The sequence below is a fragment of the Sturnus vulgaris genome, chromosome 4 (assembly GCF_052056855.1).
Source record: "Sturnus vulgaris isolate bStuVul1 chromosome 4, bStuVul1.hap1, whole genome shotgun sequence".
Classification (NCBI taxonomy): Eukaryota; Metazoa; Chordata; class Aves; order Passeriformes; family Sturnidae; genus Sturnus; species Sturnus vulgaris.
The window spans coordinates 39086631-39114216 of NC_142246.1; the positions used below are offsets into that span (position 1 = coordinate 39086631).

Below are 27586 nucleotides of genomic sequence, written 5' to 3' on the forward strand. Positions count from 1 at the left end.
TGAAATCAATAGTTTTGTTTCTTTAAGATGTGCTCTGGTGTTCTGAGATCATAGGTGTATTAACACCTATGCAAAAGTTTTATGTTTTATAATTCTATCATAGTAAACTTGAAAAAGCAAAGATGGAAAACTAAACTGAATTTTAATGAAAAATGATCCCAACCACACCTATGCCACTGACTTTTACAATGTGCATCTGGATATGTCCTGTATTTTCTAACAGCTTCCTTACCATGGAGCAGTGATGGTCTGTCTATTTCTAGGTATAGCAGTATGAAGCTTGGTTATTCACCTATTTGTTTTGGCACTGAGGCTGAGAAGAGCCATGTTCAGCATATGTACAGGGAAGGCAATTGCACATTAATTTGAAGTCTCCACATGATGGAGAAATGTAATTAGTGAAATAGTTAAGCAGAATGCAAGGATGACCTACCTAATGTTAAAATACAGCTCTTGTTTGGAACTAGGGCTTTTTGTTATATACATATTAATGTTATAGGTTAACTGTGGGGGGAAAAAGGGGCCAAGCATCATTTTAAAAGGAACTAAGCACATCATACCCTGTAAGATCTTTATTCTGCCTAAAACAGACGTAGATGGAATTAAAGAGATCAGTGGTTAACCCAGAAATCTCTGATTTAAATCTCAAGTTCATATGATTTCCAATGCAGAATTATTGGCACAGTATCAAAAGGCAGGTTGACTTTTTTAAGCTAAGCTAGACATGAAAGCACATTTACAGGAAAGTTCCATTTTAATACCACAAACCCTCTACTTTTCTATCAATATTTCTATCAAAGAGGTGAGTGATTATTATGACAAATCAGAGTCAGGTTTAGGAATTCTTAATCTGGTTGTGCCTCAGAGGAAGGAAAAAAGTTCTTTCTGTAGCTTTAAAACATTCTATTGAATTAAATTGGAATTTCCTTTACATTATAATCAAATTTAAGATTAACAGTTAAACTTTACTAGACTAGTATATGACATTTCTTGTCTTTGAATATTTCTGGAATAAATTTTTGATTTGCCACTCTCTTGGTAGAGCTGGAGCTTGTATTTTTTTCCTTTATTTATATTCAAAAGTCAAGAAAATATCCTTGTGTACACTGGAAGTTATTTAAACTTACATTCAAACTGATTTTGAAATATTGGAAATAAAAAATGGAATTAGCACGTAAAACATAACTAAAAATGTGTAAAAGGAACTGTTTAAATGGCAATAGACTTAATTTTATTCTTTGTAAATCTGTTCCATTACTATAGATATATAGAATATATGTTTTAAATATATAAACATAAAGATGTGCACATATACACAAGTCTTGCAGCATCTCTTATTATTATGTTATCTCTTATTATTATAGAGTATGTTTCTTTGTTAATGCATTTATAAACTCTTCTATTACAGCCAGTCAATGTACCTTAGTTTAAATGAGTAATGTAAAACCAGGATGGCAACCTGAACCAGATCTCAATTTATCTTAAGCTAGTCCCTTGTAAGCTCTATTAACTCAGACTGAGAAATAGTAACTAAAGTAGTGGAGTAGTGAATCAACAGTATTTTAAATCCTCCCCACTGGCTTTGTAAGAGAATCCAGGCTATTTATAATGCTATTATTTCTTGTCAGAATTCTACGTGCCACTCTGTACCGCTGGAAATAAAGATGATATGTTTCAGGGCTAGGGTAATTTTTTTTTTCTTTAATCGTCAGCATATTAAAACATTGTTGGTTCTTGGTGTGAGTTTTTTTTTTCATTCCTGCATTATTTATATAGAATAATTTATACAGCTAAGAATGTGACTTCTGATCTAATAATTTCTTTACTATTTTTAATCAAAATCAGTTTTGCTGGCATTCCTAATACTTCATAAGAATAATACGGTTTTTTGAGAAGTAGAAATAATAGGAGTTTCCTTTCTTCATATCTATTTTTGTAATACAACACCCGGACTTTCTAGTATTATTTTGCATTTTAAGGGGAGGGGAAGGGCTGAAACAGTTTTCCTGTTTTGCTCCACGGTAACTGAGAGCACTGGAGCTGTTGGGAGAGAGAAGCTCACCTGAGCGACATTCCCAGAGTGTGTGTGGCTGCTGTAAAGGCACATGTGTGTCTGCCTGTGGCTCATCCTGCTGAGCTGGCTTCTGGGGAAGTCTCGGGAAGGGACGAGCGCAGCAAAGGGTTAACTTTTTACTATCAGCCTCAGAAAGGCACATTTGCAATCGCTCCCAGTCTTGTCTTCTTTTTTACACCTCGTTTGCTGCTCACCGCTACTCCTCACTGCTAGGCAGATCCCTTGACCTAAGCAGATTATTGTAGACGCATGAAGGACACAGCAAGCTATCCTGTGCTTTTAAAGGAGGAGATTTTGGCTCCAAAATAGGACACTAAGCTTTTCAGCCGGCTGCTGCTGTACCTAGCGGGCGCGGGGCGGTGTCTGGGGGTGCTCGGTGGGCTCCAGTGGAGTCGGATGGGAAACAAAGGCACAAGTGGCAGCGGGTGCGGGAGCCTGTGGCGGGAGCGGGAAGGATCGCTCATCAGGGCCTGAGAGACCTGGCTTTCCTTGGTTTCCATGACAGTTATTAGGTAACACAGAAATTGAATTGTCTCCCACGGTGCTCCTGGGGGATAGTGGCATGGCGGGGTGCTCCAGGGACACAGACTTGCACTCATCACTCGAAGCACGTGAAACTCCCTGGATTGTTGTGCCTTACTTCTTTGTTTGCTCTGTCTCGCTTGTGTTTGCAATTTGCTCTGCTTTGTTGAATTTTTTTTTTTATTTTGATGGAAGACCCTGGCTACACCGTTTCTCAAGTAATATTTTCCCCTTTTTATTTAGAGCTGAGCTTGGCAAAGAGAGGATATGAACAATTTTACAGGTGGGCTACTCGGGGGGAGTGAAGATATAAGGCATCCAAACAGGTACTGGCAACCTGCAGCTCTGTAAAAATGCCACTCCAGCAGATTTCTGTAGTTCCAGCGCGGGAGACTGCCAGCAATGGGAGAAGTTCACTGGGCACAAACAAAGAGAAGAGCAAGGAAGTGGAGGTAAGAGGAAGGTTTCGGTTCTCTCGGCCAGGGTGAGTGAGCGTGCCTTTGGCAGGCAGAGGGGATGCTGCGGAGCAGGATGCGGCGTGGCTGGAGCGCTCAGGGGTGCAGCTGTAGCACTGCGGGGGATGCTGTGAGAGCAGCGCCAGAGAGAGAGATAGCGGTACACACACAGGGAGCCTGTTTCAGAAGTGGAATAAATAATCGGGGGAAGCTACAAACTGCGTCAGGGGGGTTTAACGTTTTCGTTTAAATGAGAGCAGCCTGCTGGTATCGGCACTCATTGTTCCCTATAAGCTGTCAAGTAGCAGTTTCTCTACAATAGGTTGGATGAAAAAGTAGTTTTAGTAAAATTACTGTCTTTGTTTAAAACCAACAAAAATACTGTACTAAAGCCTGTCTTTCTAATGTGCGTGTGCTATAGGCATAAGCTCTATAACTTAGTCTTTTTGCCATTTCGAAGGCATCAGTGTTTTGTTTATTATATCTTGACTTTCTTTGATTCATAAATATATAGAAGTATTGTTTCGTCAGTAAATACTGTATCCCGTTGTCTCCCGGTTAAGAAGAAACTGTAAATTCATATTTAATTAATAGTTAGTACAAAAAAATTCAGAAAATCTGTGCAATTTTAATGGTAATTTTACCTGTAGGAATCTCTTTTGCTCTGTATAGATTAAACATGTATTGTGCGAGACCAAAAAAAAAAAAAAAAGCATCCCTTCCAAACCCAAAACATAAGTAGTCTGTTGATAGATATAGCAGTAAATGAAAGTAACATAGACATCTGCTTTTTCAGACATGTTTCTTGTCTCTGTGCTTTTCCTCTTGCTGTATGGAAACCAAGGAACTATTGGGAAAACAAACATGATGTCTTTTAAGTATTGTCTGAGAGACTGTGATAAACTGCATCCCTGAAAAAAGTCTTTCTTCTTGTGGATTGTGTGACATGGTTTTCAGGAAATGGTTAAGTTCAACAGATGGTTGATATTCATAACAGGTCTGTGTGAATGGAAAAGTATTGCTTGGGGTTTTTTAATCTTTAAGTTAATATTTTTGCTCAATATTTGTCTATGACAAGTTCACTGAAAATTATTATTCTGTTTTTCGTTTGAGCACTTTGGTGTAAGTAGCATCCTTCCCTGGAAGTAGTCTCCAGTTGTTAACTGGTAGCACAGTCATAAGAGTCATAATATTTTGAAATTTCTGACCTGCAATGGAAAATTTTGATTTGGTTTTATTCGTCCATTAATTGGTTAAAGATGAAGGTTCAGGTGAAAACTGTTTTTTGTATTAAGGCTCAAGGCGTGAAGAGCAGAAATATATCGTGTTACCTGGCTTAAATTGTTCTCTGACATTCTTGTTTTGATGTGATCATAAGAGTTTAACTGGAGAATACATGCAATATTCACACAGGAGTCAGATAAATGTGAGACTTAATTTAGAGGGGTGGGGTAAGTGTGGAGATTCTGAGTTGTGAGAATCATCTCACTTTTCTGTTCTGGTATTTTTTTTTTCCCTGTGAAGGCTGGGTGGTCTAATTTCAGCAAGACTCCAGTGTCTCAGAAAACAGTTTCTTCTTGAATGTTGGGGAAGTTATATATCAGAAAAGAGCAAAATGAAACGGATAACTAAGTTCATTAAAGTTCTCTTCTAAACTTAATATAAAAAGTACCAAAACTTCCAACCAAACTTAAAGTGCATGGTAGTCATTGAAATGTATTTGCCAAACTGTTCTCTGCTGGTGAGAGCCTAATCATTCTGCTTGCATTTCTGCTTATCCTAAAAGGCTTATGGCTGGAATGTATACGGTGTAAAAACTCCCTAGTGCTATTGATGGAGATAGTAGGCCAAGCAGTAAAGACTGTATTTCCCATAGTATCTACTAATGTAAATTATGATGATATTCAGGTTTGTTTTGTGGATGTAATTTGGGAATAGTGAACCAGCCTTTTTATTGTCTAGACAGATTGCTCAGGCTTATGTAGATGGTGGTCTACCCCTTCAAATCCTGCACAGTATGCTTCTCACAAAGGGAAACTCCCCTGGCTGGTACTCCATGTGTGTGTTGGTGAGGGTATTCTGGGTTCATAGTATTCTGATATTGTTTCTGCAAGTACCTGCTTCCTCTGCCTTTCTATTAGCAGGCGTTTTGAGTTGAAAGCTAAATAAAGTAGTTAAATGGGCTTCTAGCTGAGAGCATCAAGCTGGTTCAGGTTCAGGAAGACATGAAAAAAGGAAATGTCTGGAAGGTCTTCCTAGTTGCTAGGGATAACAACTGTTAGGATTGTATGCCAAATCCTATTATTGCTAAAGAATTTTATGTTATGTTCATACAACAGTATTAAAATTTATGTAGAAGAGTTCATCTTCTGTCTAATTGCAGAGCTGGATGCAGTGGACTGTTTCCAAGTTTATGGTGAATTTGTAAATCTGCCTTAGTCATACACAACTGAGGTTCTTAATGGTACAACTCATTCTATAATGGTTTCCGTGATTTTTAGATGCTGATACACATGCTTTATCTGAAGGTTTAAATATGTATTATTGTATGATTTAATATGTATGATTGCCTAACACTGATCTGTCACTGAGGATGTTAAGTGCAGTACCACTGCAGAGCCCCAAGTGCTCCTAGTGGCCAATACTGGGAGTAGAGGTGTGGTAACAATGGCTACAGGGAGTGTTTACAGGCAATCTTTCTATGCAGTGTCCTTTGTAGGAGTAAAAACTTATGTGCAGGCTATTCCTGCAATTTTTCAGTGATTTGCCTCAATAATTAGCAGAAGTTGTAGCTAACAATGGAATTTACATCAAATTTAGCTATAGTGTCTCTTTGAATGTAGCCTAGAGATGAAGTAGGTTTTTTCCATAATGAAGCAGTGAAGGTGCTTAGGTGTTGAATAACCTATTGCAGCAGCTCTACACTACATTTCCATACACAGGTATGACCTTCTGCTAGTTTGTTTCACTGATTTTAGGAAAGCTTACCAGTCATTAATACTACTAGTTTTGCCCCAAACATTTAAGTGTACAAGGTGTCTTTCTTACTCTTTTAGTAATGAAGTTTGAAAAATTTGTTGCAGAAATGAAGACTAAAGTATAAAGTGCATTCACAACACTATGTGGGCAATTTTTTTGTTTTTATTTTTTTAAATTTAGTAGTTAATTCAGCTTTCTTTTTGAGAAATATCATAAGTTTTAGTGACGTGTGGAATTTGGTTTCTGTGACAGAGGGAAACTCTTGAGTGTCTGTTTCCAGAAGAGTTTACTTATACAACTGTTGTTTAAAGTGAATTAAGTCAGTAACCTAAACATCAAATTATGCCATCAGGACTCGAAATTTAGTTAGCTTTTTTAATACATAGACTTTAGTGCCTTTGGACAGATGTCATGGTAATATATGACCCCTCTTTTATATGTATATAATATTTCAACAGTTACCTTGAACTTCTGGTTGATTTTCTCTGCTGTGATAAAAAAGGGTAGAAGAAATGTATATGATTCCTGAAGAACATGGTAGATGAAATGCCTGCTCTGGCTCATAGTTTTTTTATTTAGTCGTGAACATACACTGTGAAGTTCATAAAGTAGCTTCAGTTTACATTGGCTTTTGTATGGGCATGAATTATTATTTAAAAGTAAGTTAAGTAAAGAAAGAAAATTTCATCCAGTGAGAAAATTGGGCAGGGTAGGTGAGTAAAGGTCAGCAAAAACACTAACACTAACCAAGCATTTGCAAGGGTTCTTGAATAAACTGCCATGACTACTGTGGAAAGCCAGATCTGAATGTTGTACACTTAGAATGGTAAGAGCAAGTTCGTAAAAGCCCAAAATTGTCATGATATAGTAGAGAAGACGCTCCTTAGTGCCAAACTAAATATGTAGATACTACACCTTTTCAACTTAAGCGGTTTTCAATACATGGTACTGGAAAATTTGCATGTTACCTGAAGGTAAAAATTTCAGAGTAGAAGATAACCTTAACGATAAAAGCAGTGGCAGACATCAGTCAGTCTTGATTTGGTTACTTTGCAGGTCTTTGATTAAAAGAAAAGAACCCCAACCAAATAACCTTTGTAATACGGTTTTTGGACACATTCATATGCTAGTATAACTTGCTTGTTATAGTGATGAGTCTTACTCTGTTGCCCCAAAACCTAACCCAATATCCTAAAGATGTTACAAAATCTGATATTCTGTAGTTAAGTAACAAATTAGCCATGTTATTGTTGCCTTTTTTTTTTTTTTTTAAGTTTTGATTCTTTGCTTATAACTCATTTACCTTTGCTTAGGGAAATGATTTTCCTCTTATGCCTACTGTGTTTCTCTGGGCTTTGTATTCTGGCAGAGGTGATGGTGACTATTCGTTTCCTTCACAGGACTTCACAGAATGCAATAAATTGCAAGGGGGAATCCTCATTCCACTGTGTACTGTACTTTGTCATGAAATTTAGTTCTGCTCCCTGCACAGTTCTGTTTTATAAGGAAACTTCAGACCTTCAGACCTCTGTGTTCTTCAGCAATGTTTCCATGTTCTGCCTTCTCAAAAGCAGTAAGAATGAGACCTGTAACTTTGAGGCTTAAATGTTAAATACTGGGAAACACTTGGCATTTATGAAGGAGTATAGTATGTTCAGACTTGAACTTGGTGGTTTTTTTGTACAGTTTGTACCTTAAAGGGAAAAAAACCCCTCAAAATTATGTATGCTCATTTCTTGTGTAGAGCATGCATTTTTTTTTTATAAGGAGTTCTTCAAGTCAGAATTGAGACTGAAACCTAAGGGGTCTTCTGAATGCCACTTTTGAGTAGCTGCTAATGTTTATTTTAATTACCAGACAGAGTAACTGCTAATGTTTGCCTTAAAGCTTGTAAGTAGTTTAGGAAGAATTGACATGTTTTTTTAAAGGAGGAAGCAGTAGCTAAATGTTATTGATGGGAATGAATTGTTTTACATTAATCTATGTTATCTTATTGTTACCTACTTAATTTTAAATAGGTATACTGATAGATGAAATATTTTTAAAGGCTTAGACTTCCTTGCATGCTACAAAGGAAGTGCTTTTACATTTCTGTTAAATAATTTTCATGGCAGTTGTGGAGTACCTACAGCGATATTTAATACCTGAAACATGTCTATAATTAAGGAAAAAAGGTAAAGGCTTTACATGTTGATGTTGCTTTATTCCCTTGCAGCCTTAAGTCAAACTGGTGGGTTTGTTGTGGGTTTTTTTGTCTGGTTGTTTTATTTTTGGGGTTGTGTGTATTTTGTTTGGGTTTGGCTTGGTTTTTGCTTTTACATAGTGAGGCATAATGTTTAGTGTAGTTAAATTTGTTAGTGGCTTTGATCACTTTAACAAAGGTTGAAAATAGTGTAACTCCTAATATGTGAAAATTTCACTTATACCAGTGGTAATAAAATGGCTTAAGGCATGTAATGCAAGGATAGTAAAAGTCTTAGAATTGCAGGGTATTGGTGAAATAATTCATAAGCCAGATAGGTGGTTTTGGTTTTGTGGCTGATTATCTCACATTCTAAAAATTTCTTTGGTTTAACTTAACAGATAAATAGATATGGTCATTTATTACCTAAAATACACTGGGATTTTTTTTTCTATGGGAAGGGTAAGGATGTTTCTTTTCAATGACAGCTGCCTGGGAAGAGTCGTGTAATTACAGTCTTTTTAGGAGATTTTTTATTCAGCAAGAGATGTGGGGGTGGGAGAATGGGGAGGGGAAGCTCTAGCATATGAATCAGATTACTGATATATACTCTGACATGTATTGCTTTCCCTTCATAGTTTTTGTTAATGTAAAGCTCATGTTGAACATGATGTCACACAGAATTTATGACAAAATCTCTAATCCTGTTTAACATCAATATTATATGGTATTTTTTCTTTTCTTGACATGACCACTGTTTGGACTTCAGTGTTATGTTTGCATGGAAATCCAACTGCATCTGCAGTTTAAGACTTCCTAGTGAAGCTTTTCTGTATTTTTGTGGTGATAGATTTCTCCTGTGATCAATGGTTGAAGTGCTCCCAAAGTACACCCATAAATCAGTGGCATGCTTAGTTATCTTTAAGATGCTTTAGAAAATTCTTTATCAGTAAGTCTTCTGGTCCCTGTTTGGGAACTGTTATTATTTTGGTTTGCCATATGACGCTTATGACAAGCAATTTCATGACATTGAGAGAGAAATGGGAAATGTTAACATGCTGGGTTTGTTATCATAATTTTGAAACATTGTTTCTTTTGTATATTTATGTGAATAAAAACATTACTGTGCTACCAGTAAGAAAATACAAGATTCCTTGCTGTGCTTTTATTAGCCTGCTTTGGGATAATGCAATTCTTTATAGGCTGCTTTTCCTGATAAGATTATGCAAAGGCTACTGCCTTCATGGTAGGGTTTCTTTAGTCAGACTTGTTATGAAAAGTCTGTAAAAGCATATTTCTCTAATTTGCTGTGTATTGACTAAGCATCCAATACCGGTATTGATTTTAAAACTGATCTTTTCACTGATAAAGGATTTGAAGCTCAAGATTCCATATCTCAATAGCCTTCTGCCTCTTTATGATTGTACCCAGTGCTTCCAATCTGCTGGCACATATCTTTTGTTGCTGCTGAAATCTGACTAGGAGTCTCATGAAGAAAGCTTTTATAATTCCTTTTATATCTGGAATTCCCAGTTCCAATAAATTGAATTAGGCTTGTGTGTGTAGTTTTCCCTCCTACTGTAAAATGCCTCTGAGTTTTAAATATTAGGCTTCAGATTTCATGTTATTTGGATTTCTCTCTCAAGTTAATCTGAGGTTTTACAGTTCACATATTAAAATTAATTGTAGAATTTTCCTGCTAAACAGTGGTTTTGAAAATAAAGACAAAACCCCAACAAACCAAAACCATTAATACAAAAATTTTCCGTCTTTAGTTGATGGTTGTTTCTCTTGTCTTCAGCCATAAGCTTCTATACTTTAGTTTCATGACTTACTTGGATCCTGAATTATATTGAAGCAATGTCTATAATTGAGACAGTTTACAGAATGTGCTGTAGTGCCTAAACCTGGTAGCTGAATAGGGTACCAGGAGCTGGATACAATTCAGGAAGCTGAGAAACAGATGATTTACTCTAGGTACCTTTCACACTGATTTCCATTAGGAACAGTGTTCTGTGAGCTGTTTGCCCTGGTGGAAATGTTTTTATTCTGGAGGATTGGCATGTTACAAATAAAGTTCAAATAGAAGTTATCGAAGGCAGAACTTTGTCATCAGCAAAGCCTGTGTCCCAAGACTCATTTTAAAGAAGTATTTTTGAACCTAGTCAGCATTTTTAAAAATAGCTTCCATGGTCACATGTACCCCACTGTATCTTGTTCTGTTTAAAGACGACTCTCAGGCATTGAAATCTGACTGTTGGCAACTATTTGATTAGTTAAGAAACAATATAATAGAGGCTCACATTGCTTGAATGTAATGCCAGCTTTGCAAAACTGATGCTAGCCTGATAGGTTTCTCCAGTTTTGTCTGAATCTAGCTATTTGAACAAGAAATTTTAAAACTCCGTGTATTCAGGCATATTGAATTCTATAAAATTATTACTATTAACACTAAAATTGTTATTATTGATAGTGATACTTAGTTCTTCTTCATAACCATGAAGAAAATAATGCTGAGTTTGGTATGATTTTTTTTTTTCTAAGGCAGATAACACTTGCCCAGCTTGAGGGTCTTTCTCAAAAACATTGTGAATGTTCCTCAGTCTTACCATGAAAGGGAAAGATTATTTTCTGTCTAATGGAGACAACAGTTTCAGCTCATATAACCAGCTTTGGAAGCTTCCTGGCTTCAGAGAATTGTCATAAGCGTATTAGAAATACAATTCTAGTTTCAGCAGTGTGCACATGTGTAAACTACTCAAATTTCATGCGACTTGTTGATTCTTGTCCTTTAAAATAAGATGGTTATTGCCGATCTGCTGAATTCTGTACTTAGTGATGAAGGCATTGTTCCACCAGAGCTCTGATCACCCGGCTCTGTCACAGCCCCTCTTCCCTCTGCTGCAGAGGCTTTTCTTGTGTCTAGAAACAAGTTTTATAAAATACACACATCTCTTAGCTCCTATTTATATGTACATTTGTAACTTTATTATTTTGAGGTTTTCATATTTGTTTTTTTTTTGTTTTGGTTTGGTTTTTTGTTTGTTTGTTTGTTGTTGTTGTTGTGTTTTTTGGTTTTTTTTCAATAAAAGGACAAGATTTTGTATTGGAGGGTGTAATTTGACAGTGTAACCTTACTTTTAATGGGCATACAAACATCAGTTGTTTTACATTCCAGGGTGGAATGATTTGACTTTAATAAGAAGATGAAGGATGTCTCTCAACCTACTTTGAACTATCAGTAGATCTTTCAACTCTTCTCTTAGACTTTGAATACACGAGATTCAGGACTTTATTTCCCTATCAGTGCTGCCTTTTAAAATTGTGGCTGCAGGAGCAGTATGTGTAGGCAGTGGAAGCATTTCCTTGTTCAGAATATGTTTCTTAAGACTATTCATGTTGTGGAATGAAACTTTTCAGTTGTTAGCATGTCTGTACCTTCATCTATTTCAGTTATTAGTCAAGCGTGTCAGCTATGTAGTCATAGGATTATATAGGTATAAAAAGTTGAATTATTTCAGTGTCAATAATAAGATAACTGTCTCCTGGAGCAGTTAGGTGTATGTCTTAACCCCCTGACATGTGAGCCTAAGGAAACTCTTTTAGTTTACTCACTAGCTATATTTGAGATTACAGCTGTATTTTACAGTACCATCATGTTGAAACAGTTTTAAGTAGTTACAGCAATGTCTTATTGATTTTAAAGAAATGCTTGTCTTATTAGAGAGATTCATTGTCTAGTGGCAGCCCACGCTGTCATTTCTCTTAAAATATCGTGCTTGCAGCTGCTTAAAGGGAGGCTTTCCCATCCTGTACTCTACCATTACTGCAGTAGCTTGTTGCAATGGCTTTGTTGTTTTGAGAGGGGTAAAGATGCAGCAAACGCTTTGCCCTCTTAGTCCTTCCTATGCTTCTGGGCAAGAACTCAGAAACCTTCATTTCAGTGTAAGATATAAATGTCAAGTATTCAGTGCAAGAACAAAATGAAGGGATGGTAAGAGTCAGCAGTTAGTATTTCTAAGTTTTAACTATATTTAGCTATTCCTTCCATTTACTTCAAACTCTCTTTCTTTGAGAGGAAGCCAAAATCTTTCTGATCACTCGACTTCTCCAGTGGTAGGCAAGATATTACCACAGGGCAAATGGTTAACTGGTGAAACCTTGTGAAAATAGTGCACTGTGTTGGTGAAATAGGTGTTTGCCCTTTTGGCAGTGAACCCTCAGTAGTAGTGAGCAGGCACCAGGGTGTGTGAGTGCAGTATCACATACTGGGTGCAGCTGGAGGGTGCTGTGTACATGGCCCAGAGAGGAGTCAGTTTGGTAACTGTGAACGCTGTGTGCCTGGAAGGACACTGTGTCTGCAGTTTTCTAACCACTTCCAGACTTTTGCTCTGAATACAAGAGTTCAGACACAGGTGGGAATGTGAACTGGTTTTCCTGAGCCGTCTGACAGTGCTGTCTCACTGTTACAGATGGGCAGTGACAGGAATGCCTGTTAAGACCCTCTAATGCTGCTGCAGTGTCTTCCAGTGAGGAAAGGAGGTCACAGCATGCACAGGGCAGTGCTGCTGTGAGCTCAGCCTATCCACATGCTGTGCCTGAAATCTGTTTCAAGTCTCATTAGTGAGGAATGCACACTGCAGGTAGTGTGGTTTGGCCCTCCTGAGCCACAGTGATAGTACTGAATGCTGGCTTGCTGATGGTCCTCTTCACAGGACAGCCATTAAATGGTTGAACCATTTAATGCAGGAAAACAGTGTTATTTTTGATGGAAGTTTTTCTGCTGTATTTCTTCCTTCTCTCTCTGTAATCTGTGAATGCTGTTCTTTGACAATTTGATGGACTGCGTTTGATGGACACCTTGCAGTTCTCTGACTGGTTCTAATTCCAGATGTAATTTTCTGTGCTTTCATTTTTCTCTTCTGAAGTAAGGGTGGCACTGCTCCTTCTGCTTTCACAGAACATTATGAAATCCCTCAGTGAAGTCCATTTTCTAAGGGACGTATATGTGTTGTGTTGTTTCCTGTGGGTGGATCCTGTAGGTAAAAAGTTTCCATGGAAACAATAAATCCTTGCTCTTTTACTGTTCCCACATAATCATGAAAGTTCTGTGCATATGGTAGAGTTTGGATCAACCTATTTCTCATGTGGAGAATCCAAGGTTTTTGCCATCTTAAGCTTAGTTTGAAATACAAATGTTACTCATTCATCACTTGTGCATGTGTTGAGTGTGATTGAGAATTTGGACTACTTGTTTCACTGTCTATTTAACATTTCTGAATATTAACACATAAGAACTAAAATCATAAATTACAAAAAATTGGAAGACTAATAGAGTTTGTCTTTTATTTGGTGGCGTGTTTGGGGATTTTTTTTTTTTTAATTCAGCAATACAGTCTTTATTTTCTGTGAATTATATGTTCATAAATCATGTTACTGTACTTCTGTGTCTTTAGCAGATAGGTAGAAGGGCAGTTTAACATTTTCATAAGTTATTTCAGGATTCTGGTATTCCAGTCAGGCTCACAGTCTATATTTCTGATAACATAAAACACTCACTAGACTGGTCATGGTAGTGCTGTCAAACCAAATGTACAAGGAGTTAAAAAGAATCACCTTTTAAAAATATGGTGGGCTGAAAGATCATAATTCAGAGTTGCCTGCTTCAAAGCATTCCAAACTAGAGGAAAAAGTCAAACCATTCAGAATAGGTTTTGCATATTTTCACAGATTGTGTTATCAAGCTTTTTCTCTGCAATCTTGAATGCAAGGCAACGGCTTGTAAGAGAGATTTGGCATTCTTGCTTAATATTACAAGTCTAAGAATGTGCATTGCTTTTTTTGCTTCCAGAGGTTTCATGGTTTCAGCATCTGCTACCAGCTAACCTGGACAGAAGATTTTCAATTCGTTTAAGATCTTAATATAGAACTCTCTGCTTTTGAATTGCTGCTGTCCAGGTGTTTTAGGAGGAATATGACAGAATCAGTTTTCTCTCTGAAGCGAATGTAACCTTTATTGTCAAACAGCTAAGCTTAAACAAATAGATTATGGCATGACTGGGAATAGCTACTCTGCCACCACACTTGACAATGCTGCCATAACACAAATGACTGACCTGTTCTTTAAAACTTTGAGGTATCACTTTTGTGTCTGTTCTGAAAATGGTTAGCCTCCAGCATTTTGCTAAACTCAATTTATCCTGAATTAGGGGAAAATTTAAACATCCAATGATTGAGTTATTGATTGATATAATGTTTTTTGCTAAAATGAGTACCCCAATTAATATAGATGTCTCTATATGGTCCTTAATGTACAGATACTTAATGTACAGTTAAGTTGAGTACAGGTAAAGCGTGTCTGACTGAAACGAAGCTCTTCAATGTGATGTCTGTTTTGTTTGTTTTTTCCTTTGGAAGCCCTACTTTAAGACTTGATACTTTCTGGTGTGCAGAAGCACATTCTCTTTGCCATTCACTTTGTGGCAGAATAGTGTTTGGCACTGAGTAGAATCAGAGGGGTGGAACGTTTAAAATACAGATGCTATACCATTACTATCTATGAGTGAAGTATTATTCTGTTCAAAATGAAAACAACCAAACCCTGTTGATGTTCTAGGTCTTCTATGAAGTAATTCATCAAAGTAGACCTAGCCTTGAAATCAAACAGTTTGACTGCAGAATAGGTTTTATGTCTTCTTACATTATTGATAATGAAAATTTTGGTGACACTGAAAATAATAATGTAGTTTTATGTGTCACATAAGTTTAGGTGGCATTATAAGACAAAATAGCATGTCTGAATTCTCATGTATGCAGTGCAAATACCTATTCCCAATTTTATACTACTTCAGTTTAATGAGAGAAAAACTAAATGATATTTCTTTGGTCTTTGCTCTGCCTGATTGGTGCTAAAATATTTAACGGTGAACTACCAATTCAGACTTAATTTGCAGAAGCATATTCACTTACTGTCCTTTCCATGATGAAGAAGGAAAAACAACTTTTATCACAATTTGTCTGTATGTTTTCTTTCATTATTTGCTTTGCATTTTGGTCTATGTGCTGGGGGCTCCTCAGTTGTTAATTGTGCTGTCTTTTGTGGTGTAGGTTGGCTGCTGAAGCTATGTTCAATATATTATCTGAATAATTAGCCATTTTTAAATTTTTTGGGGGGTGGTGTGGTGTTTGGGGTTTTTTTATTTGGTTTGGTTGGTTTGGTTTTGAGGTTTTTGGTTTTTTTTTTTTCCTTTTCACATGATGAGCTTTGGCTACTTTGCATCCTTGGTACCTTTGATTTATCTAATGGGCTTGATTATTTATGCTTATTGAGTACGGCATGTTGGAGTCATTTTGGTTAAAAAATTGTTTCTATAAGGAATGGTAAATGTGTGCTATGCCAGAGGTTGTACGCCAGTGTATGGATTGTTTTTCTGTCTCTTCCAGCAATTTGTAGGCTGTTGTTTTTCATGGCAGTTCCAAAGGGGATTTTTTTACGCCTCATGCCGCTACCTGTGATATAATTTCTCTAAAATTGTAACAAATTGAGGCCATCAGATATGGGCTAAAAGCACCTTTAAGATGATCGTGTCTTTACTCGTGGCTGACAGAGAATAAAATTTTGAAAAACTTGAACCTTGGGCAAAAACTTGCCCAAATTTACTCATTTTTTTTGATGAAAAGGGCTGGTTTTGGAAAACGTAGACAAAGGGTGGCAGTTTCAGGGTAAAGAACACATCTATTTTATACACAAAGCAACAGGGAACCTTTAGCAGGTGTCCTCATAAAGTCAGTTGCATTTGGTAAATGTTAAGGCCACCAAAAACCACGTTATAAAACATTGGCTTTCACTTCTGGACCTGAAAATACATGTCTGAATAGCAATTATTTGTCATGCATGTAAAATTGTGGATATAAAAACAGCAGAGCGTGTCACTAGGAAAATCAATTCTAAACACTTTGTGAACTGAGTAGATGCTCCATAAAATTTTTCTTACACAAAAAGGAAATAAATGCATGGGCTGTAAAGAAGTGTGCAGCAGAAATGCCAACTGTAATTTTGTGGATTTTTTTCTGTGTAAAAACTAAAAGTTTAAAGGAAAAAAGCTATAAAAAATCCTCATTTTGCAGAGCTGAGCAGCTGGTAGAAGATGCCTCTTGACAATGCTAGACACACTGATCGTGTCATTGCTATGAATTTGTACAACTTTCATGACTGTTGGAGAGCAACAGTCTGCAACTGGAAGATGCCAGGTGTATGTGCCTGCAAGTCTACCTTCTGTGTGCAGAAATCTGGCATGTGTCAGAGAATATAGTAGTTCTCTGACATAATTACTTTTCCCCACTGTAAGGGTATCTGAAGCTATTTCTGTAATTACATTTAAACTTTTTTGGGGGTTTTGCTTGTTTTAATAGGAAACTTTCTTGAAGAAAGACTGAAATTATGCATAAAAGATGAAGCAATAATTCATTAAATAATTAGATTGAAAACTCCTGTTTCAAACAGAAAAAGATATTGAAGCTCGTGATCAAGCATTTAGAGTTTCTGTATTATTTTTACCTAATGTAAGTGGAATTGATGAGTGGGAAATTGTTTTCAAATATTTCTCAACATCAATAATTAATCTTCATCCTTAAGTATTGTCCATGACTTCATAAAGTCAATACCTCTCTTCCTATGTGACATTTAGAAATGAAGCCTAATGTGTTCTTAGCTTTCAGATTTGGTGTAGTTGTTAAATGCAGACTTGTATACTGGCATGAAGTGTTTGCAGAATTAAGTTAATACTAAATACCACTTAATCAGTGTCAGGTATGCTTGAATTTGCACAACTTTAAATAAGAAACATTATTTTAATTTAATAAAGAAACATATTATTGTAATGTATTATGGTGGGTAGTTCCCACCTCTCAGTAATATATTTAAAATGTGGTGATGGCAAAATGTATTTAACCTGAGTGATTTTTACAGTACATATTATTGCATTTTGAGGTCCACCAGAGTGCAAATTCAATTGCTATTTCTTAGCGATATTACTGTGGATTTAATGTGGGAAAGTTCTGCACATAAAGTAGAACCTTCTAGAGGGTAAAAAAAAAAAGTGTTTTCCACATCAGACTCGGCCTTCTGCAGGGTTTTTGGCACCCACGGAGGGCTTCTCATTGACAGGCACCTTTCTCCACTTTTTATTGGTTCCTGGCGTGGGTGCTTAGATTAACATGCCAATTGCTGCACTGTTGTATGGCCCCCAACTAATCTGATTTTTTTCCATGCATCTGAGGGGAATTCGTGGTTGTTTCCTGGGTTACTGTGACCCTCTGGCCTCTCACCATGATGACATGAAAACAACATTAAGTTGTATGACTGCTTTATTTTCTTTCCTTGCATAGCTGGGAAACAAGATAGACCCTCTCATTTGACAGAGATTTGGGTCAGCCTTCCCCATGCCATTTACATGTGTTATTCATGTGTTTCAAATTCTCATCTAAATTGGTGGGCATACCTGTTGTTCAGACCTTGTATTATATGAGTGGTGCCTTCAAGTGAATTTTACCCCCTGGCACACTAACATATGTGTGAATGTACAAGTGTTTTTTCAGGAAGCTTGCTAAGATAACAAATTAGCAGTATTCATAGTTAATGTTGTTCAACACTTTTCATTATGGAGATGTTGTTTCGTGCTAAAAGTCTTGCTGAATTTTAACTCTTTGGCCCAAATGCTCTGTGCTGTCTCTCAGTTGAAAAGACATGGTAGAAGTATGTCCCTGCATAAAACTAGGAAATTTACTTGCTTTTATCATGTTAAAATTTAAAATGAAAATGTAATTGAAATTCCTAGGTTTTGCTTACCTTTTGTTGATTGTATTTGCTAAGTAAGCCTGCCACAACAAAAAATTACTGCAATGAAAAAAATAAGTTACTGTTTCTTTCCTCTGAAAGTATTAATAAAAAAAAAACCCAAACCCTTTCATAATACCTTAAGAATACAGTCTAAGTGTGGCTTAACTTTTAATTATTTTTTTTTGTGTCATCATACAGTGGCAAAAAACTAAATTCTGAAATTAATTATAATGTGATTTTTCTTGTGGCTTGAAGTTTCCTAAATAGGAAATAGGCCAGATGAATTTACATAATAAACAGCTCAAGGTGTATTTTCTTCACTTTTTTTTTTGTATGATTCCTGCAACTTCTTGCATTTGTATTTTTGATTCTTTTGTCAAACATTCAGATTTGGTAGTTGTCTTTTTGCCATAATTTAACACCTAAATAAGTTGTGTTTGACACGTAGTGACTGACTGCTGTTAAGATGGTTTAAGTTGTTTAAATTGTTGCATGGGTTACAAACTGTTGAGTAATTGATGTGCTATCCCTTTACTTCCATTCCATTTAATTCTAATAAGTCATGTACCAAAATTTCATCTGTCTTTAAAAGTTTGTCTCCTCAGTTCCTGGTTTAATTTCATTTTATTGGCTGTTCTGATAGTGCAGATAGTGATGTTAAGTCAAAATGGTGATATTTATTATGTGAAGTATATATTACTGCTTAATAAAGCAACACCAATCTACCTGTAATTGGTTTATGGATAGATATTAGTTGGATAAGTTTCCTGACATAGATCTCTCATTTGAACTGCTCTTACACCCAACTGTAGTTTCACAGCTTTTGTTTCTGCAGGAGGCCCCTCATTTTCTGTTTTGTCTAATGATACAGCTTTATGCTGGTTGCTAACACAGAGTAGTTTAAGAATTTGTCTGACTAAATAACACAAAGCATTAGTTTAATTGAATTTTGAGGGTTGGTGCTTCAAACTTCCAGCTTCTGGGAGATACAAAAGATATTAAACTTGCATAAATTGTATCTGATTCTCCAGTCCTTCCTCTCCTTTCTCCTGTTAGAAGAGACTGTAGCAGAAGGCTAAAAGCCAGCTAACATTTGGTGTCATATACATTTTATTTCTTTTTTTCTTAGTAAAATCAGATGAAGATGTAGTAAATCAACCCCATTAAAATTCCAAGTGTGCAGATCAATGCACAGGTTTTGTTTTTTTTTCAACAGGCACCCTGTTATTTTACAGAAAAGTGTACAGTATTTTATATTCTTGGGTAGTCATTTGGAAATACTGTATGAGTTTAAATTTATTTCAGTATCACTAGTTGTAAAATTCCTGTCTTGCTCTCTGCATTTTGTTATTCAAAAACTTTCAATATCATCTGCTTCCAAAATGGAAAAGACCATGATGCCATTTACAAGTGAACAATAAAAATATATCTGGACAGGTAAACCAGCAAAATTATAGCCCTAATAAACTGTGACACATTTGAGAGGCTGATACAGATTTTTATAGTCTTGCACTAGGAATGTAATACTGTAATCCTTACAGCAGTTCCTTACCATGAATCAGAATTGCAATAAATGAAGACAGAATACAGTTTCAGTAGTTTTGAGTTCCTTTGAATATAATTTGTTAAATACAAAACTGATAGTTCTCTATAAAGCTTTAAGTCTTTAAACTAGACAGTAATAAACTTTCTACTCATCCTAGATCTCTGCACAGAGTATAGTTTCTGAGATCCCTTGAGTCCTTTTTCCATATATCCAGTAACAAATATGATAATGTTGATACTACAAACATTTTCATTGTATTCCGTTTTTCATAATCACTTTTCATAACTACAATGACACAAAGATAAATATAAACAGGTGTTGTTCAGAAACATAGAAGAAATTAATGAAGAATGAGGGAAAAAACAGTGCAACAATAATAAAAAAAATTAGGGAAACGGAATCTGTTACTGCAGACCAATTTTACAATTTTATATATTTTCGTTTTAGAAAGATCTATTATTTCTTCTTACATGTGAATATGTATTTATATGAAAACAATAAGTCTTTATACTAAGCAGGGGCTTAGTGAATTTGTTGCTTGTACCTGTTCTTTATAAGAATTTTTATTTTCTATGAAAAATGCAAATGCACTTATGCATCAAGGTGTAAGTCAATCCACGTTACTAGTAAAACATTCACTGTCTTAATTAAAAGGATTCAAACCATACAAGTTCACTGTTTGTTAAGTTAATGTGTTTCAGCTGAGAAAAATAATGGTTTAAAGTTCAAGAATACTATGTTTCTTCACAAAAGTTGAAGTCATGTTATGAAATAATTGTTAAAAAAGGTGTATCATAATTAGCTCTTTTGAAAAGTGGTGAATGTTAAAATATTTACAAGATTTCTTTCTTTTCCCCTACACATAAAGGAGTAAGTTTATTGATGAATGTCTTTGGGAATCAATGGCATTAAGAACGCCTTCATTCCCCTGTTGATGATTTTAGTGAAGCAGATGAAGGGAATCTTCAGTAATTCCTGCAGTAAGCAGTATAAGCAATCAGCAGAAATCAGGAAAAACACATTTCTTAAATTTTGTTGTTGCTGCTGTTTGGGTTAAGTAGTTTTATTTTGAGTTGGTTGTTTTAATACACAGTAATTTTTTTTCTCACTAATATCCCATCTTCAGTAAATACTAATTAAAACATAGCAATTGCTATGTTACTGTTACATTAAATCTAGCAAGTATGACAGATTTTTGTTAGTAGCTTTGTTATATGCCTTGAGCATTCCTGCTTATAAAGTGCACATTTACCCATGTTTCATCATCCTTCATGGGACTGTACTCATTATTCATTGTTGCTTCTAATGTACCCGTGAAAGCAGCTCATTTTTTCTGCTCCAAATGTAGTGTACGGCTGTTTATGATGGTGTGAATATGGAGTAAACATGGAATGAAGTAACAGAGAAGAAAAATGCTTGCCCAACCAATACAGAATGCAGCTTCTGTGGCCTCAACAGGATCACTGAGGTCCAGACTTAGAAAATCTGAAGTACAGGCCAGAGTTGTGACAGTTATTTTGACACCTTATAGCCAGGATGTGATGTGATCCCAAAATCTAGACCCAAGTTAAGGTAATATAATAACATAAGGTAATATAATTGTCTTATATAATGTTATATAAGGTAATATAGTATTATAAAATAATAATATAAAAATAAGAGGAGTAAATAGGACCTGCAGTAGTGAAGATGAAGGGCTGTAATTTGTATGTGCATTGCTAAGTTAAGTCACTGCACCTAATTTTCAGAAACTGATGAGGGTAAAGCTCAAATGAGCCAAATATTTTGTTGCCAAAACACCTTTAAGTTCTGTGAGAGGCATTTAGGTACTAAATCCATTTCAAAATCTGAGGTTTTGGCATAGTGATAGTTATTTGGTGAAGCTTCTATTATTGTAGTTGTATTTTCTTTCCCTTTTTACAAAGTAATGAGCTGAATTTAGCAGACAAGTTCTCCAAGCTTAACAGTGCTCAAGATATATATACTTCTCTTCATGTTTGCTAGAATTTAACAACCAGAAAGTGTGAACAGAGTGAATAATTAGGTAAAGTATAATGCTTAAAAGGATATTAAGGTCTCCATTTCTAGGTTACTCTGAAGTACATTTGCCTCTTTGTTGAAGAGGTAGTTAAGAATGTGGATTGTGTATTGAAGGGATTTTTTAATAAGCAGGAAAATCAGGGAGAATCTACTCTAATTGGTCTGTGGTAGTATATTTCCAAGGAAGTAGATTAGATATAATTGTCTTGGGAGGTTAGGCAACCCTCTTATCCCCATTAGTGTATTACATAATACATGTTTTAATACATCTCACAGTAAGGCTACTGATCAACCATAGGAGATATGCAGATTTCCAGTGTCACCTTTTCTTTCTCAAAGGCACAGAAGAGGTATCACTGTTTCTGGAGATACAGTTTTCTTTCTTGTCCTCTTTTTGTTATAGTTTATTATGGGCATTTTTAATTTTCCAACAAGCTTGGCCTTGGGTGTTTGTTCATTCTAAAGGAAAGAAAAAGGTGATTGTGAATAGCTGGGTGTTTCTCCATTCCTTGGAAGAAGGTTGTGCAACTGATGATACCTGGTTGATTTGATGGTAGAAATTAGGAGTAGGAGGAGGAGATTCCTGATTTTATATGCTTTATTTCACTGGCGAAGAAAGGTGAACTAGTGTGCAAAACCTGATATGCCTGGGAGTGGTATTGAATGTGTGAAGTTCCATGCTAATTTTAAAATTTCTGTATGATGTTACCATTGTAATGGTGTAAATATTGTTATTGAAGTAAACATATTAATAAAAGATCCCATGAGGTTTTAGGATTCAAGAAACCCCTCATTAAATCCTATGAGTATGGCTCTTACTAGTTGTTTTAAAAAGGAAAACATTTTCTCCATGCCCCCATGCATGGAGAAACACTGTCAGAAATGTGTGAACTTCTTGAAATATCTTTCAGTGGCTCAGTGGAAGATTTTTCTTCTATTTTTATTTCTCTATGGTTGAACACTGTCAGTTTTAGTGATCTGACAAACATGAGGACTTTGCAAGTGCTGTCTCCCTTTGTTTCAGCTTTCTTGCTAGGATATAATCCATTTAGAAGCTTCTGTTTCAGTTTTTCTTTCCTTTTTTTTGTCTTGGGTTTTGGGTTTTTTCATATTTGAACCATGAATAAAATTTCTTGTATAAAATAAAAGCATAAGAACCACTATGCAACACTGAAATAAAAAAAAAATATGGCATTCAGGTTTAGAAATTCTTTGTTTCTTGTATGTGTTTGAGATAGAATATTTTCCTGTAAGGTATGCACTTACTGATATGTCCAATGGCCAAAATAGTGATAAAGAGGCTATTAGGATGAATCGTGTTGATCTGATGAGGGCTGACTAATAAAATCAGGTTTGATTTAAAAAGCAGCAACAGCAAAGTCTGCAACAACAAAGTCCACAACAACAATAACAAAAATAAACTAGCATTAACAATAAAACCCTATGGGTTTTGTTGACACATTTTGCTAATTCCATTCCACCTTTGTGCATCTGTTTGGACACGAAACCTTCTGTGATGGGTACTTCAGTAGATACTTATTCAGTTTAGAGAAGGTTTTCTCCCCTACTGAGCTCTGTGTGAGCTGAAGTTATTTTGAGCAGTCTGGATTGGCACAAGGTAAATCATTAATATTAATGCCTTTACAACTTTTGCATTTACAACTTCATGGATCCTTCTGGGGAGAAGTGCTGAAATCCAAGATCTTGATTTTACCATGATAATCTTGAGCTTTGCATTTGTTATAGATTGTGTGTGCTTATTTAGGAAGCAGGCAGATTATTGCAGAGTTGGACTGAATTTTTAAAACCATCTTGCTTTCTAAACTTCTCTGATAGGTCATAGTATAGACATATCCCAGTGATAGCAACAGCTGTTGGTGGTACTAGAAATTACAGGAGAATTGTTTCACGTCACTAACTTGGCCAAAAAGGGCTGTCCTGTTTAGATATACAGAACTGTACGAGAGTTAACCAAAGATTATGCAAACAAAAATAATCCTGAAAGGGGATTGCATATTTTTTAAGTTTGTCTAATTTCAGTCTATGGGTCTATAGGACCTTTTGTTTGACAACCCCCTGGATTTTGCATTGAATTCCAAGTTGTGGCTTTATTAAAAAACACTTCCTTTTTATCAAACCAGATATCCAGATATTAGTGGATCAAGTTTTCAGTGTTTAGAGCTATGGCATTTCATGCTTCAAAATGCAATGCTTTGTGTTTCTGTATGTATAGTTGAAGCTGTCAGAAGATCTTCCAAATAAAACATTTGGTACACTGCTGCAAAAATTTTATGTGAACATTGCTTCCCCTGGTTTCACTATTTGCTTAGCTTTTAAAACGTATTTTTTAAAAAATCAGAAACAGTATAGGATGTGAACTTAAGGAAACAAATCATTCACCAGTGCATCTGGTTTTTGAGGGTTTGGAGTTTTATAAAAGGGCAGGATGGAGTCAAATATGTTAGGTGATTTATGTAATACTTTTGGTAGTTTTTAACAATTGTAATATAATAAGAATAGAATAACAGAATGACCTTGGTTGGAAGGGACCATAATGCTCATCTTGTTCCAACCCCCCTGCCATGGGCAGGAACACCTTCCAGTAGACCAGGTTGTTCAGAGCCCCATCCAGCCTGGGCTTGAACATCTCCAGGGATGGGCAGTCCAAAACTTCTCTGGGCAACCTGTGCCAGTGCTTCACCATTCTCACAGGAGAGAATTTCTTCCTAATACCTAATTTAAGCCCACTCTTTTTCACTCCCCCCTGTCCTGTCATTGTAGATAATCATCTCTCTCCATCTTTTCTGTGGAAGGTACTGGAAGGCTGCAATTAGGTCACCCTGAAGCCTTCATTATGCCAGGCTGAACAATTCCAATTCTCTTAGACTTTCCCCGTACAATTTCTGGTGGACTAGATTTTGAGAAGAGCAAGACACTATGTGAAAGGCTGATATGATCCGAAGAATTTTTTTAATAACTTTTTGAAGAATTTAAACCATAGGTTTTACTTTTTTGCTTGAATGAATAAGCTCTAAAGCCGTTGTGATGGTGATAATTTAATCTTTTTTTTGCCATCTTTAATTCCCTTCACTGACATTCATCACTGTGTGAAAGTACCATAGAATTATCCTGTTGTAAATAGAGAACATAGAAAACAATCTACAGAAATATATGAAAATTTTACTCTAAATAGTTAAAGTACTATAGTACTTTTACTAAAGTAAAACAGTTTAGAGTACTTACTGTGCCTCTTAGCCAATTGCTTGGCTTCTCCTATGAGGACAGTATGGATAGGAGCAACATTACAAGTGCTCAAGTCAGCTGCAGAGCTCACCTACAATTGTTCCTACATGTACAGAGATGCCTGCATTGGTAGGTTTTCCAATCTGTGCTTGACTTCGCCCTTAACTATTGCCCATGATGCAGTATATCACACAATCATTTATTGTTATTTCACAAATGTCTCATTTCAGCCCTAAGTGTTATTTAATTGGACTGAGTTTTGGACTTACACCCAAGTTAATTTTTATTCATGTCTAATTACCTTTAATTGCAAAGTAAAAACAGGAGATGGTGCAAAGAAATAGACTGCATCCTGGGTTTAGTGTGTAATAATTATTTCTTTATTAAATTCCAAACACTTTTATCTGTGGGGAAAAGAGTGGAATTGCAAAGATATCAAGAGAGAGCATTCTGTAATGTGCTGTGTACTTTTGGATAAAAGATGAAATGCTAGGAGTTTATTTTCAAAGCCTAGGCTGATTTGTCAACATCTGCATTTGGAAAATTTATGTAGTACTCAACACTTCACAGCAACACTGAAAAAGAAGTGCTGATCCTGCAGCACCATTTTTATTGCCTCTAATCAGAAACAAATTGCAGTATAACTGAACTTTGTACTTTTATTTTGTGATACGTAACTAGCAACTTGCCATCTGAATGCTTTCAGTGGTGAACTATCTCAAGGGGAGGAAGTATGAGATTTTTAAAAGTCACTTTCACTATGGGATTGGCTTGCTGCTGTCAGCATGCCAAATTTGAAACCAGATTGAAAGTTGTATGTTACAGATCCTATTTTCAGCAAGCTTCATCTACTGCTGAGAAAATATGAAATAAATCCTGTCTAGAGAGTGATAGAGGAACACCATGGAAGGCATCCACTAAATTGAACACTAAATGAAAAAGCACACACCTCTACATTTTTGGACAAGTTTTGTAGCTTCCCTCCTCAGTTTGATATCACTCCATTCTTTACAAAATGTTTGGTAACATTTTATCCATCTGTAAATCCCTGAAGTGCAAAAGTTCATTTATAATTCTAGTATTTATAAAAATTTGCCTTACAGAAGTGAGTGTACTATTTCTCAATGTGCCCGGGAAACAGAGTTCTCTTTAGCCCCATTTATTTTTTTCTCACTTCAAACTGTTATCTGTCACTGTGCACCAACAGAAATATTCCATCTTTTTTCCCTTTGTCATTGTGCTGTGCCCAGCCAGAAGACTTTGTTTCTTCCTTCCTAGCATATATGTGGACATAGTCATGACTCTAAGGAAGGACGTAGCATATGCAGAAGGGAGAAATAGGTCTGATCAGATATGCTGTTCCTGACCATTCCTCATTCTTTCACAGCTGGGCCTGTTGGCAAAGTATATATTTTCCAGGCCAGATTTCAACTTGTTCTTTATTTCTAATCTAAGTTTGTCCTCACCAAAAATGTGCTTTCCTGCAGAATCTCACCCTCCCTCTACTGGTTTTGAATTTACTAAAAAATATACCTCAAGAAACTGTATTTTGTTACTTTAGGGGTTTAAAACTTGAGTTAAAGGATTTCAGGAGAATGATGGGTAGGTATTGAGTATCAGCTCAAAAGCTACATGTTTAAAAAAAACAACACTACCTTAGAAAAGAGAGACATTTACAATTAAATGCTTTCTGAATTGCAGCTTTAGTTAATCATTTTGTTATGATAGTGTCTGAATTATCTCGCAAGAGATGTTATATTTTAGTTTATTTGCTGGAGGTATTTAAAGGACAGACATATAGATGTGGTGCTTGGGGATGTGACTTAGTGGTGGACTTGACAGTGCTGGGTTAATGGCTGGACTTTAGGATCTCAGAGGGTTTTCCAACCTAAACGATTCTATGGTTCTGTGACTGTCAAGCAACATCACAATACGTAAGACTGATGATTCTTCTAATATTTAGAATGCTATGCCTTCTACTGTGTATTTGATTCCAGTCCTTTTATAAAGAGAGGTTTACCATGCATCAAACAAACTGGACTTGCTGAGTCTTGTGGTTATAGCAGATAAACTATTAAATTGTTTGCTCAAAAGTGTGATGAAGCAAGAAATTTAGTGTCCCCTTGTGATACAAGTTCCTTCAAATTCTTTAACGTACCTTACATAAATGAAATTATTTATGTTGTGAAAATTAGTGATTCTTCAAATGTCATTGAAATGAGCCAGTAAGCTCTTGATTTGCAGTTATGGTAGAGAGGCCAAGTAACTTTTAAAAATAAGCATTATCTATTTTTGATATTGAAATAAAGAAGATGTGTCAAATGAGAGGCTATCAAGTTGACCCATTCATGGCTGAAACACTTGCAGAAATGCCAGTTCACACAAAATTATGAATGTAATCATTTCCCTCTAAAAAGATTTAGTGATCGTAAATATTTTTTTTAAATGAGCTGAAGTTGAGTGTAATGACAGGAGAAGGTACATTTATATGGGCCTGTTAGTCTGCTTATGGTAAAGTGATGCTCTCAAAAGAGTGTAATATGTGGTGTCATTTGATCACTACAAAAAAAATTAAACCATGGATGGATTGTCTTGGAAACTGTCATTTCTTTGAGTCTTTTGTGGAATTTTTTTTCTTTGTTTCAGAGCATAACACTAAACTTTCTTAAAAACTATTGGATATTGGTTGTCTTCAAGAGTTATTGAT

The 27586-nt window shown here is 35.8% G+C and overlaps 1 protein-coding gene across 5 annotated transcripts in view; it reads left to right on the top strand.

The window, feature by feature from the left end:
• The window catches only part of MARCHF1 (membrane associated ring-CH-type finger 1), a 224617-nt gene that overhangs the window by 93512 nt on the left and 103519 nt on the right, over positions 1 to 27586 (top strand). The window contains exon 1 of one of the 5 annotated variants that reach the window (XM_014878559.2): positions 2635 to 3048. The exons of 3 other annotated variants lie outside the window; for them this stretch is intronic. The gene's annotated coding sequence lies outside the window, so the exon portion shown is untranslated. Of the gene's footprint in view, positions 1 to 2634; positions 3049 to 27586 lie in introns of those variants that run through there. One more of the 5 variants, XM_014878557.2, reaches the window with a different exon arrangement.